Below are 12,075 nucleotides of genomic sequence, written 5' to 3'. Positions count from 1 at the left end.
GATGGTGGGTAGTCGTCGCCATATTGCTATAACACAAACAGTACAAATCAACAGGGGAAGTTCCTTAACTGACAGTAGTAATTGTTGAGTGAGTGAGATAAAATTTGCACCTTCGCTGTAGTGATTGCCTTGTACAGAGATTACTAGATACTGAAAGCGTCATAAAGATTTTACAACAGTTAGTAAACATTTGGTTACTCAGTAAACAATATGTGACATGATGGATTACTTCATAATAAAGACGTTACGTCTTTGGGAATTTCAAGATAAGAAGTAGAAGACGTAGACATCTCAAAGGGCGCCAACTGTGTTCCCCTTGCGCTGAACCTTTTCTTTATGCAAGAGACTCAATATTGTAAGCATAAAGCTGCACGCAATGTGTCCGCGGTCTGTTCCCTATACGTTACTTACACTAGCGTTGCTAACTCGAAAACTCGATAATTCCGGTTCGATGGTGTATCTTCACTCAGTCACGACACAAGGAGCTACTTTAAGAGTTATTTCAAAACTGCAGAGAAAACTTTTTCTGATTATGGGCCGAAACAGATTCCATGGCACCAGAAAGGCATATGTTATATAATTATATTATTACATACTGCACATTATGTAATGTACATATATTATATAACTATGTAATAATCATGTAGTAATGTGACTTTGAGCCACACCATCTGTGGTCTGTACGATGTTCATATATCGGGGAATGGTACTGCGACAAACCCAAATTTGATTATGCGACAAAACAAAACAAGCTGTGAAGGGCGGAGTATTATGTGGTATATAAACAGGATGACACACGTATTGAGCAGAGGTGAGGTGAAATTGGGTTTAACGTCGTGCTTGAGAATATTTCGCTCATATGACGTATTGAGCAGAAGACTGGTGTAATGTTTACCTTTTGGTAACCCGCTATAGATCTTACCTTTCCCAATGAAAAAACACATACCATTTTACCAGACTGTGTACATGTCTGCCACCCATGACAATAACACTTCTAGGAATGTGCGCGACAGCTTCAGTTTCGTTTTAGATTAAAAGAAAGGGGAAATGAATGCATGCATTAAACGCCCAGTACATTGGCAATAAACTTCACAAGTGAATGAACAATACATTGATCGTTACGCGGCACACAGAGCATATCAACTTTCGTGGAGAGAATGAATAACAGCAGGTGGAGTGTGTGAGAAGCATCTTGATGTGCAGTTTGGATGGTAACATTATTGTGTGTGTGTGTGTGTGTGTGTGTGTGTGTGTGTGTGTGTGTGTGTGTTACATAGATAGATAGACAGACAGACAGATAGATAGATAGATGATGTAATGGTTAATTTGGTTATGATTTTGTCTGCTGACGTGCCAAACCCAGTCACCTTCTCGTTATACAAGAAACCTCAGAAACCTAGTCTTCATGTGACATTTTGCATAAAATATGTTTAAGAAATCGTACTTTCCCTGGCAAAATATGCTTATCTACGTATACCGCTCTTAGCAGTTTCTTTCTATGACGTTTGTGATAGCGTTATTATTTCATTTTAGATGAAGGGAGACAATTCTACAACACCTACGAATGGGTGAAAATGGATTTTCCCGTGGGACCTTGATGTATTCTTTACTGTTACTAACGACTTGGTACGTTTCCTCACTTCGTTTAATGCGATATATTTAGATATATAAGAGTGATATATTATATTTGATATTTCACAGTACAAATTAATTGCATGTTCAGACGTTTATATATGTATGTATGTATGTATGTATGTATGTATGTATGTATGTATGTATGTATGTATGTATGTATGTATGTATGTATGTATGTATGTATGTATGTATGTATGTATGCGTGTGTGTGTGTATGTATGTATGTGTGTGTGTGTGTTTGTGTGTTTGTGTATATTTGTGTGTGTGTGTTTGTGTATATTTGTGTATATTTGTGTGTATATATGTGTGTGAATATTCATTCATATGCTGAACCACAAAAGGAAGGTCTCCTTTCAAAACCAAATGCAAAATTTTGTTCTTACAAGGTGGTGTTTTTATTATGATTGTACCGTTTTCTTAACATGTTTTTCACTCCAAATTGACAGTTATTACCAACATCAGTGCGTTTCTTTTCTGATAAAAAACATGTCGACCAAACACACCTAAAAAGGCAGTGGTAAAAGGTTTCGTATGACATTCGTGAACATGAAAATGCACGTGCATATCGTGACAACCTTACCTATGACAGCGAGTCCCTAACTCGCCTGAAATCATTCTTGTTTTAACCTAATCGTCATGCCACGACTTACGAGTGATTAGAGGAACCAAGCCTTGGGACGACTGCAAATTGGCCAGACTGCATGGAGGGTAGCCATCATTTCAATGTCCATATTAGGACAATCTACCGACAGCAGGAGCGGTACCAGGCCACTAACAGCATCCGAGACCTTCAGTAACATCACAACGTCAAGTCAGACAAATTGTGTCAACTATCTGCAGGGTCGCTTCACCAGAACGACGGAAACAGCACGCCAGACCATTGGGACTCACAACAGACCCATCAGTGTCGATACAGTGCCTTGACGTTTTCGAGGAAGAAACATCTGCTGTCACAGACCATATCGTGGTCCTGTCCTCACCGCTCGTCACGCCACAACCGATTGCGTTATCGACAACGAAGAACTGTGTTTTTTTCAGATGAAAGACGATATTGTGTTTCGACAACCGATGCCAGAGTGAGAGTAGGGCAAAGGCGTGGGAAACGGTTTCCCAATGGGTGTATTGCTGAAAGAGACTCGTGGGGTGGATCAAGCATCATAGTGTGGGGTGCAATCGGTCTGAACCCCTTCATTAAAACTACTCTTTTCGATCTTTAATTCCCTTAAATCGACCTTTTTGACAAAGTGCACAATTCTCACCCGCGTACGAAATTTCAACCAATCAGAGCGGGACGTCTCTGTGACGTCATATGAGGAATAGATATGTACATTTCAGGGGGTATATTATCTCGTTTACAGGTTTGTATAAACCTGAAATCGTGACAACCTTTGTGAACAAATGAAAGCTATATGTTCTCACAATCTACTGTCATTTATGTTTGTCTCCTGCTTTGCCTAGTTTCCGAGTTACAACTTGTTTTCATAGACGATTCTGTCAAAATCGCTTGGTGTCGCTAGGCCTTATTTGTTCGAGCCAGACGCTAGTGATAGTGAAACGATGATCAGCCTCGCTCATCACGGTTACGGTTAATTTCTTCAAGCTAAACAGTGCGACATTAAGAAGGGTGGATGCCCATCAGATGCAGTTATTTGAAAATATCCCCGGTAGTTCTTGTCTGATTGTAATAAAGTATCAAAACAGTGTGGGCTTTTTCAGGTTTTCTAATGCCTGGATGGTACAATGACTGATCCAAATTGATCCCATTTCTGTTTTTTTTTACCTCGATATTTAATCATGTCATGTAAAAATATGACGTCTATTACGTATGATATTAAAATTGACATTTGAATCCGTAAACTAAACAACCCTACTTGGATCGGATTAACCGATAACACGCTGATTGATTCATTACGTTTATCTTGCACAGCAGATTTGTCAAAAGGTAGTGTTTATGTATGTAGATTTACTAATCTATCCTGAATGCACTCTGTCGTGTCTATGTAAAAACAACGTCCTTCTTTCAAAGGATTAACCGCCAATACATTGATTGATTGCTCATTATTGGCTAACGAAATAACTTTTTTTAAAGAATGGCGGACATTATGCAATTAGTTGCCAGGTGTGCTATCTTGGGTGACCAATGAGACTATACACCAATGTGAAAACGCAGTATACAAACCAAAATAGGAACTTGCCTTTTATTGGTTACTGCAGTGGCATTAGTCGTACCTTCGGCCTTTCTAAGGTATACGTTTTCAGGGAAGCACTCGAGGGTACAAATCTCTTCGTCGTGTGACATATTGTTAGTTGTGTGCCTGTCTAATCATAATGTGTAATCTCTACTGTACGGTCAAACGGGTGGGGTTGTTGTGATGCCAGTTTGTGCGAGGCCAAAAGGCTCGTCTCATCAAATTAAAGCACTGAGGAGATGTTGTTCTTCTCGCGTGTAAACCCACATCAAACTTGTGTACTCATCTATTTCCTTATTGGAATAGGGAGTGAAACTCACAACTCTAATCAACTCCGGATAAAAGCTACTGTGAACATAGGGTTGTATCTTTGAACAGTTATTTTCTGCGATTTTACTGCTTGACATCTTGGTCCTGTCCTGCATGACCCTTGTAAAAATCCTCAAGTATGGTGATGATGAACTTATAATTATAGTCATGGCTAATGAAGGATTCGAACCCAATATCATCGGTTTCATAACGGTACGCATCTGCGCGGACAAGTGGACCAGCCTTGCAGCCCCAGCTTTAAGAGGTGATATTTTAACCTCTAAAATAAACTAAACAAATGCAGCAAATGTTGGATATCAAGAAGTTAGTTCCGTTTGCTTTGTCGTGCTCAGTTGACAGTATATACAAAAGCAAACATTACTCACAAAATGGTAGGAGCCAGACTGCCAGAGTCTTGATGGCAACTGAACTATCAACAATTATATATTGATTATAATCATTTCATAATTCGTGCGTGAAGAAATATGCCTCAATAATATTACGGAGACATCTCGACAAGAATAGGTCTCAGATTCGAACCCAGGCTTTGCACGTGATGATTGAAGTGTTATGACCATGGACATACCCCGCAGTTCTCATGATAATCATGATTTCACAAATGTAGCCATCTTTGATCACAGTTTGTATGTTATTTGGGTTCAGTTGCAAAACTTGCATTATAAAACTATGAAATAAACATAATAATTCAGCTGACACTGTTGACATGTGTAAGGGGCGGTGGGGTAGTCTAGTGGTTCAAGCGTTCGCTCGTCACGCCGAACACCCAGGTTCTATTCCTGGTGTTGCCCGCCGTGATATTGCTGGAATATTGTTAAAGTGGCGTAAAACTAAACTCAGTCACTGACAAATTTGGAAACGGCTTGATCTTATTTACAATAAAACCTTTTGAAAACTGTCATGGACCATCAATGCTGTAGGTTAGACCACAAAACCTTTAAAGAGTATGACGCCTACATGTATAACAACAGAGTACCCCAGCATATGACAAACAGGGTTTTAACATAGTATCTGGCAGACAAGGTGTCTACAAACAGGGTATCTGACAAACAGGGTGTCTACAAACAGGCTATCTGACAAACAGGGTATCTACAAACAGGGTATCGGAAAAAACAGAGTATCTACAAACAGGGTATCGAACAAACAGGGTGTCTATAAACAGGGTGTCTGCAAACAGGATATCTACAAACAGGGTATCTGACAAATAGGGTGTCTACAAACAGGGTATCGCACAAACAAGGTATCTACAAACAGGGTATCTACAGACAGGGTATCGGACAAACAGGGTATCTACAAACAGGGTACCCGACAAATAGGGTATCTACAAACAGGATATTTACAAACAGGGTATCTGACAAGTAGGGTATCTACATACAGGGTATCTACAAACAGGGTATCTGAGAAATAGGGTATCGGACAAACAGGGTATCTGACAAATAGGGTATCTACAAACAGGGTATCTGACAAACAGGGTGTCTACAAACAGGGTATCTACAAGCAGAGTATCGGACAAATAGGGTATCTGAGAAATAGGGTGTCTACAAACAGGGTATCTACAAACAGGGTATCGGACAGACAGGGTATCTACAAACAGGGTATCTGCCAAATAGGGTGTCTACAAACAGGGAATCTACAAACAGGGTATCTGACAAATAGGGTATCTACATACAGGGTACTAGTATCTACAAATGTTGTACACAGGTTGAAATAAGCCAAAATCCGCCATTTTGATTTTATGACGTCATCATCGAACACCTGGCTGACCTCATTTCACAGGGGTGTCAATGACCTTGTACCGAGTTGACCTTGGATTAAACCGATTTCCCAGGGGTATTTTTAGACTCAAGTGGGCAATATAAGGCCCCCGAACAGTCCCCATGTCATTCAGACTTCAATGCGATGCTCATTGTACAATACTGTGTGTATTTGTGACTATTTGAGAATAAATCAATTTTGGTTGTCATTGGTTGATGTGGTGTATAAAAGTCCTAACAAAAGGTAGGTGAAGGGAGAGCAGAGTGGCACAGTGGAAGCGCACTGGGCTCATAACCCAGAGGACCGTGGATCGAAACCACGCTCTGCTAACAACATGTTTTTAGAATTAGGGCTAGCAGACATCTATATAAAGGACAGAAACGGTGATTTAGCTTCATTTAGCCGTGGACCCGTGATAGTGACACTTCATCTGAAACCTCTGTGTGAGAGTCAGTATTCATTCTGAACAAGATAATGAACAGACGATACTGGAGACCCTATTTGGACGATCCTAAGAAATGGACCAAATATTACTATTTGCAGGCTAAAGGATATCCCAATCCCTTTACTAACGTGGATGATTATGTGATCTATTATGAGAAACAAGGGGTAAAGATAGACCTAACCCCTTCTACAGAAAAGTTTGCTCTCACGTCTCCAACCCAACAAGTCGTTCAACAGGCCAGAGCACGTATTCAGATGCAGGAGAACGGGGAAACTGAAGCCAAAATAATGACTTCCTCCCAGAGTCGCACAAAGAAACGGAAGACGTATTTTTAGATAAAAGCAGCTAGTAGACAGGTTCTTTGCCATTTAGACTCGGACCACCATGCAGTCAGCGACGTGTCCCGTGTGCTATCAAACGTTTTCCAGAAGGGATGCCATGCTTAGACATCTCAGGAATCAACACAGACGAGCAATGCAGCCACCACCACCACCACCACGAGCACCACCACAACCGCCACCACCACCACCACCACCACGAGCACCACCACAACCGCCACCACCACCACCACCACCACCACCACCACGAGCACCACCACCACCACCACCTATGATGCAACCAGTGCAACCACATGTGGGTGCTTTGGAAGAATGTAGACTGATACACCCCTTCACCATGATTGTCTCAGGGCCCACCTCCTGTGGGAAAACGTACTTAGTGAAACAGATTCTAGAACGCATGAACATTAAACCTTATCCTGAACGTATTATTTGGCTCTACAAACGATGGCAGCCCTTGTATAACACCATTCAAACCCATGTTTATCCCTATGTGGAATTTCATCAAGGCATTCCTTCTGATCTCGAAAAGGATGCGTTTCTGGACCCCATGTGGTGAATGTGGTGATCCTCGACGACTTAATGTCGACAGCGAGCAAAGATCCCGCATTACAGATCTGTTTACGGAAGGAAGTCATCATCGTAATCTCTCAGTGATAGCCTTGAACCGGAATTTGTATTTCAGTAGGATCCCACACAACGAAGAAACTGCCATTATCTGCTTCTGTTCAACAACCCTATCGATCAACAACCCATCATGACTTTGGCGAGGCAAATGTATCCAGGTAACACAGACCGTTTCATGGAGCCGTTTCAAAGGGCTATCCAGAAACCATATGGTTACTTGTTGGTTGATCTAAAACCCCAAACACCTCCCCATTTGCGACTTTGCCCCAATGCATTCAGCTTAAAAGGAGACAACCAAGCTAGGACCATTCAGTCCAAGTTAGACTTTCGGCGTGAGCAGACGTGTGAAGAAACCTCCCAACCATGCCATCTTGTGATGACTGTGGACTCATGTTTCAAGACGTGCATGATTTGCAAAAACACAGAAGAAACTGGTGTCCTGTAAAGTCTTCAGTGTGTCTACCGGGAATACCCCAAGTTAAAAGGAAGAGGGAGGAAGACGACAACTTCTCTCCTGTGAAGGCACCGCGTACACTGTCAGATTGTGACTATTGCGGTCAAGTGTTTAGCAATAACCACAACTTACAAAGACATTTACACGATAAACAATGTCCTGAAATGGAAAATGATGATGATGATGATGAATCATTAAACGAAGTCGCACAAAACAACAGGAAAAAAAGATGGCTGATCTCGAAGAGCAAGGTATAAGACAAATGTATTCACGTACACGTGAGCTGAATAAAGACTTTTTGGATGAGAAACGACAGCTGTACATGAAAAGAGGTTTAAACGAAGACACGATTCAAGCCAAACTGAACAAATACATGTGGAGCACGTATAAAGAGACGTATGCCTGGTTTATTACTTATCTGTTCCATATGCAGTATGGTCCAAAGACACAAGGAATACTGAAACAAGTAGGAGACACAAATAATCTGTATCATGATGTGTTTTCCAATCTGTACCAATATAAGTCTTGGGTCGAAGGCTTGACCGAAGATGATAATGCAGACATAACATCTGATGAAGAGAGTGAAGGCCATGATGATTAGGAACGGTGATAAGACAACAGATGTAAAGTAAACTTCTGGGAGCGCTCCTATCCGTAGTTGTACTCGTTTTGAAACGGAGCTAATAAAAAATGAAAATCAGTTTATCTTGTTTTTTTTTGTGATGTATACCTCGTTGGGAGCCACATTAACTAAGTGCGCCTAGTGGCAGCAAGATGCTCCCCGGGGAGTTGAGAATGGTGATTGACATCCAAGGAAAAAGTTACCAGCCCTTTGAGCATGCATGCGGTATGGACTATAGTGCTATATAAATACCCATATGAAAATAATATACACCTGTGAATTGTCATTTATGATTACTCTTTCATGCTAACACTATACAATTACACCCCTTTCCTGATGGAATTTTAGAAAGTTGAAAGTTGCATTCCTAAATATGATGTACAAAAACCCCATGACCAGAACGCACATTTCAAAGCTGACACGCCCTAGCTAGCGTTCATTCTAACGAGCATTTTTATTTATGGGTGTTTTACACTCACGAGAAATGTCGTCAGGCTATAACTGTCGACAGAAACCTCCCTCCCTCTACCACAGCAGTGCCCCGTCCCTCCCTACCCCTCCCGCCACAGCATAGTCCCACACACGCAAATGTGGGTCACCAGATCGCGTCTCTGCTAGCACTGTGAGAGGGAGAGTATTTTGCACAACACAATCCCAGATATAACATATGTTCTATTTACATGGAAGGTGCAATATTAGTCTCATGTGTTTTGGTGGTTGATTCATTCAATACAATCACAAACATAACATCTCAATATCATCCCTGATTCCTAAATTTATCGCATTACAAGGCAGGATACAATGACAATATGGATTGGATATTCAAATATGGAATGTGAATACCGGTAAGTTTGAAATACATTTGAAATTCTATTGAGTTGGGTTGTTCTGGTGATGGTCAAGACAAACTCAAATCATTTTCATGTGGCAATGAACGCTGATTGCATTGAACAAATGTGTTATAAAACCCGTATAATTTCTTTTACACATATGAGTGCACATGTTTGACTAGACTAATGTTTAGTCTCTGAATGTATTATCTTGATAGTAACAAACAAACCTATTTAAATTGACACAAGGAGCCCAAGGCAGACCTGGGGAAATCTAGACTTCATTTAGAGCCTTAGCTTGGTGCAGGGAGGGAGGGCTAGGCTGTAGGCAAAATAATATGGGTCAGACACGTGAGACAGGCTAATGTTAGACCCACGATTTTGAGTACAACTTGAGGAGGTATCATATTACACCTCGGCTGAGTGAGACGAGGGAAGTGTGTGGAGGCTGCGACTGTTAATTCACCATGCCTCAACGGCGCGCGCTCTGAGATGACAGATTTTCTCCACAGGCCGCAGAAAAGGTTATTGAGTATAGAAAATATAAACATTTTGTAAGAGGACAAAATGATAACTTCAACTGACTGTCAGAGGGTTTTTTTAATAGGTAAAATTGAAACCGGACGAAACTAGTTTGTGGTCAGTGGTCCAGTGAACCCCGATAGTTGTTCTACACTGATTGGTCTAAATTAATGGGATGATGTCATGGTGTGATGCTATGATGTGTTTCCCACGGGACGCGCGGTTATTGACCCCTCGGTCAGGGTGAGTCACACCGGAGTGAGTTTGCACACTCTTACACATGTAAATCTACATGAATACCCTGATGTCATTCTTTTTCGGTTGCTATGCTCCTGATCTAAAAATACCTCTTGGAAAAGTGGTTTAATCCAAGGTCAACTCAGTACAAGGTCATTGACACCCCTGTGAAATGAGGTCAGCCAGGTGTTCGATGATGACGTCATAAAATCAAAATGGCGGATTTTGGCTTATTTCAACCTGTGTACAACATACAAACAGGGTATCTGAGAAATAGGGTATCGGACAAACAGGGTATCTGACAAAAAGGGTATCTACAAACAGGGTATCTGACAAACAGGGTGTCTACAAACAGGGTATCTACAAGCAGAGTATCGGACAAATAGGGTATCTGAGAAATAGAGTGTCTACAAACAGGGTATCGGACAGATAGGGTATCTACAAACAGGGTATCTGAGAAATAGGGTATCTGACAAATAAGGTATCTACAAACAGGGTATCTGACAAACGGGGTGTCTACAAACAGGGTATCTACAAGCAGAGTATCGGACAAATAGGGTATCTGAGAAACAGGGTGTCTACAAACAGGGTATCTGACAAATAGGGTGTCTACAAACAGGGAATCTACAAACAGGGTATCTGACAAATAGGGTGTCTACAGACAGGGTATCTGACAAATAGGGTATCTACAAACACGGTATCGGACAAACAGGGTACCTGACAAACAGGATATCGGACAAACAGGGTATCGGACAAATAGGGTATCTACAAACACGGTATCGGACAAACAGGGTACCTGACAAACAGGGTATCGGACAAACAGGGTATATGACAAATAGGGTATCTTCAGACAGGGTATCGAATCAACAGGGTATCTACAAACAGGGTATCTACAGACAGGGTATCGAACAAACAGGGTATCTACAAACAGGGTATCTGAAAAATAGGGTGTCTACAAAGAGGGTATCGGAAAATAAAGGGTATCGGACAAATAGGGTGTCTACAAACAGTGTATCGGACAAACAGGGTATCTGACAAATAGGGTATGTACAAACTCGGTATCGGACAAACAGGGTACTTGACAAACAGGGTATCGGACAAACAGGGTATCGGACAAACAGGGTATATGACAAATAGGGTATCTGAGAAATAGGGTATCTACAAATAGGGTATCGGACAAACAGGGTATCTGACAAATAGGGTATCTACAAATAGGGTATCAGACAAACAGGGTATCGGACAAATAGGTTATCAGACAAACAGGGTATCTACAAACAGAGTATCGGACAAATAGGGTATCTACACACAGGGTATCGGAAAAACAGGGTATCGGACAAACAGGGTATGTACAAACAGGGTATTGGAAAAATAGGGTATCTACACGCAGAGTATCGGACAAACAGGGTATCGGAAAAATAGGGTATCTGACAAATTGGTATCTGCAGCCATGGTATTGGACAAACAGGGTATCTAACAGATAGGGTATCGGACAAACAGGGTATCGGACAAACAGGGTATCTACGAATAGTGTATGGGACAAACAGGGTATCGGACAAAAAAGATATGGGACAAACAGGGTATCTACGAACAGTGTATGGGACAAAGAGGGTATCTACAAAGAAGGTATCTACAAAGAGGGTATCTACAAACAGGGTATCGGACAAACAGGGTATGTACAAACAGGGTATCTACAAACAGGTTATGGGAGAAACAGGGTATCTACACACACGGTATCTGACAAACAGTGTATCTACAAACAGGGTATCTTCAAACAGGGTATCTGACAAACAGGGGATCTACAAACAGGGTATCTACAAACAGGGTACCTACAAACAGGGTATCGGACAAACAGGGTATCTACAAACAGGGTATCTACAAACAGGGTATCTACAAACAGGGTATCTATAAACAGGGTGTCTACAAACAGGGTATCTACAAACAGGGTATCTATAAACAGGGTGTCTACAAACAGGGTGTCTACAAACAGGGTGTCGGACAAACAGAGTATCGGACAAACAGGGTATCTGACAAACAGGGTATCTATAAACAGGGTGTCTACAAACAGGGTATCTACAAACAGGGTATCGGACAAAC

General features: G+C 41.3%; 1 long non-coding RNA gene and 1 other non-coding gene across 2 annotated transcripts; one reads left to right on the top strand and one right to left on the bottom strand.

Moving 5' to 3' along the window:
- Positions 1–2,056: 2,056 nt before the first annotated feature.
- LOC124286800 lies at positions 2,057–9,884 on the bottom strand. The gene is made up of 3 exons (XR_006901121.1): positions 9,678–9,884; positions 8,167–8,172; positions 2,057–2,067 (listed from the first exon to the last, which is right to left on the bottom strand). It is a non-coding gene; the product is annotated as an uncharacterized LOC124286800 (long non-coding RNA).
- Trnam-cau lies at positions 6,164–6,235 on the top strand. The gene has a single exon. It is a non-coding gene; the product is annotated as a tRNA-Met (tRNA).
- Positions 9,885–12,075: the final 2,191 nt, after the last annotated feature.

This window comes from Haliotis rubra, unplaced genomic scaffold (assembly GCF_003918875.1).
Source record: "Haliotis rubra isolate DU_JTF1 unplaced genomic scaffold, ASM391887v1 Scf391, whole genome shotgun sequence".
NCBI lineage: Eukaryota > Metazoa > Mollusca > Gastropoda > Lepetellida > Haliotidae > Haliotis > Haliotis rubra.
Note: the sequence above shows the minus strand (reverse complement) of the source record. Positions and strands in the feature narration are given on the sequence as shown.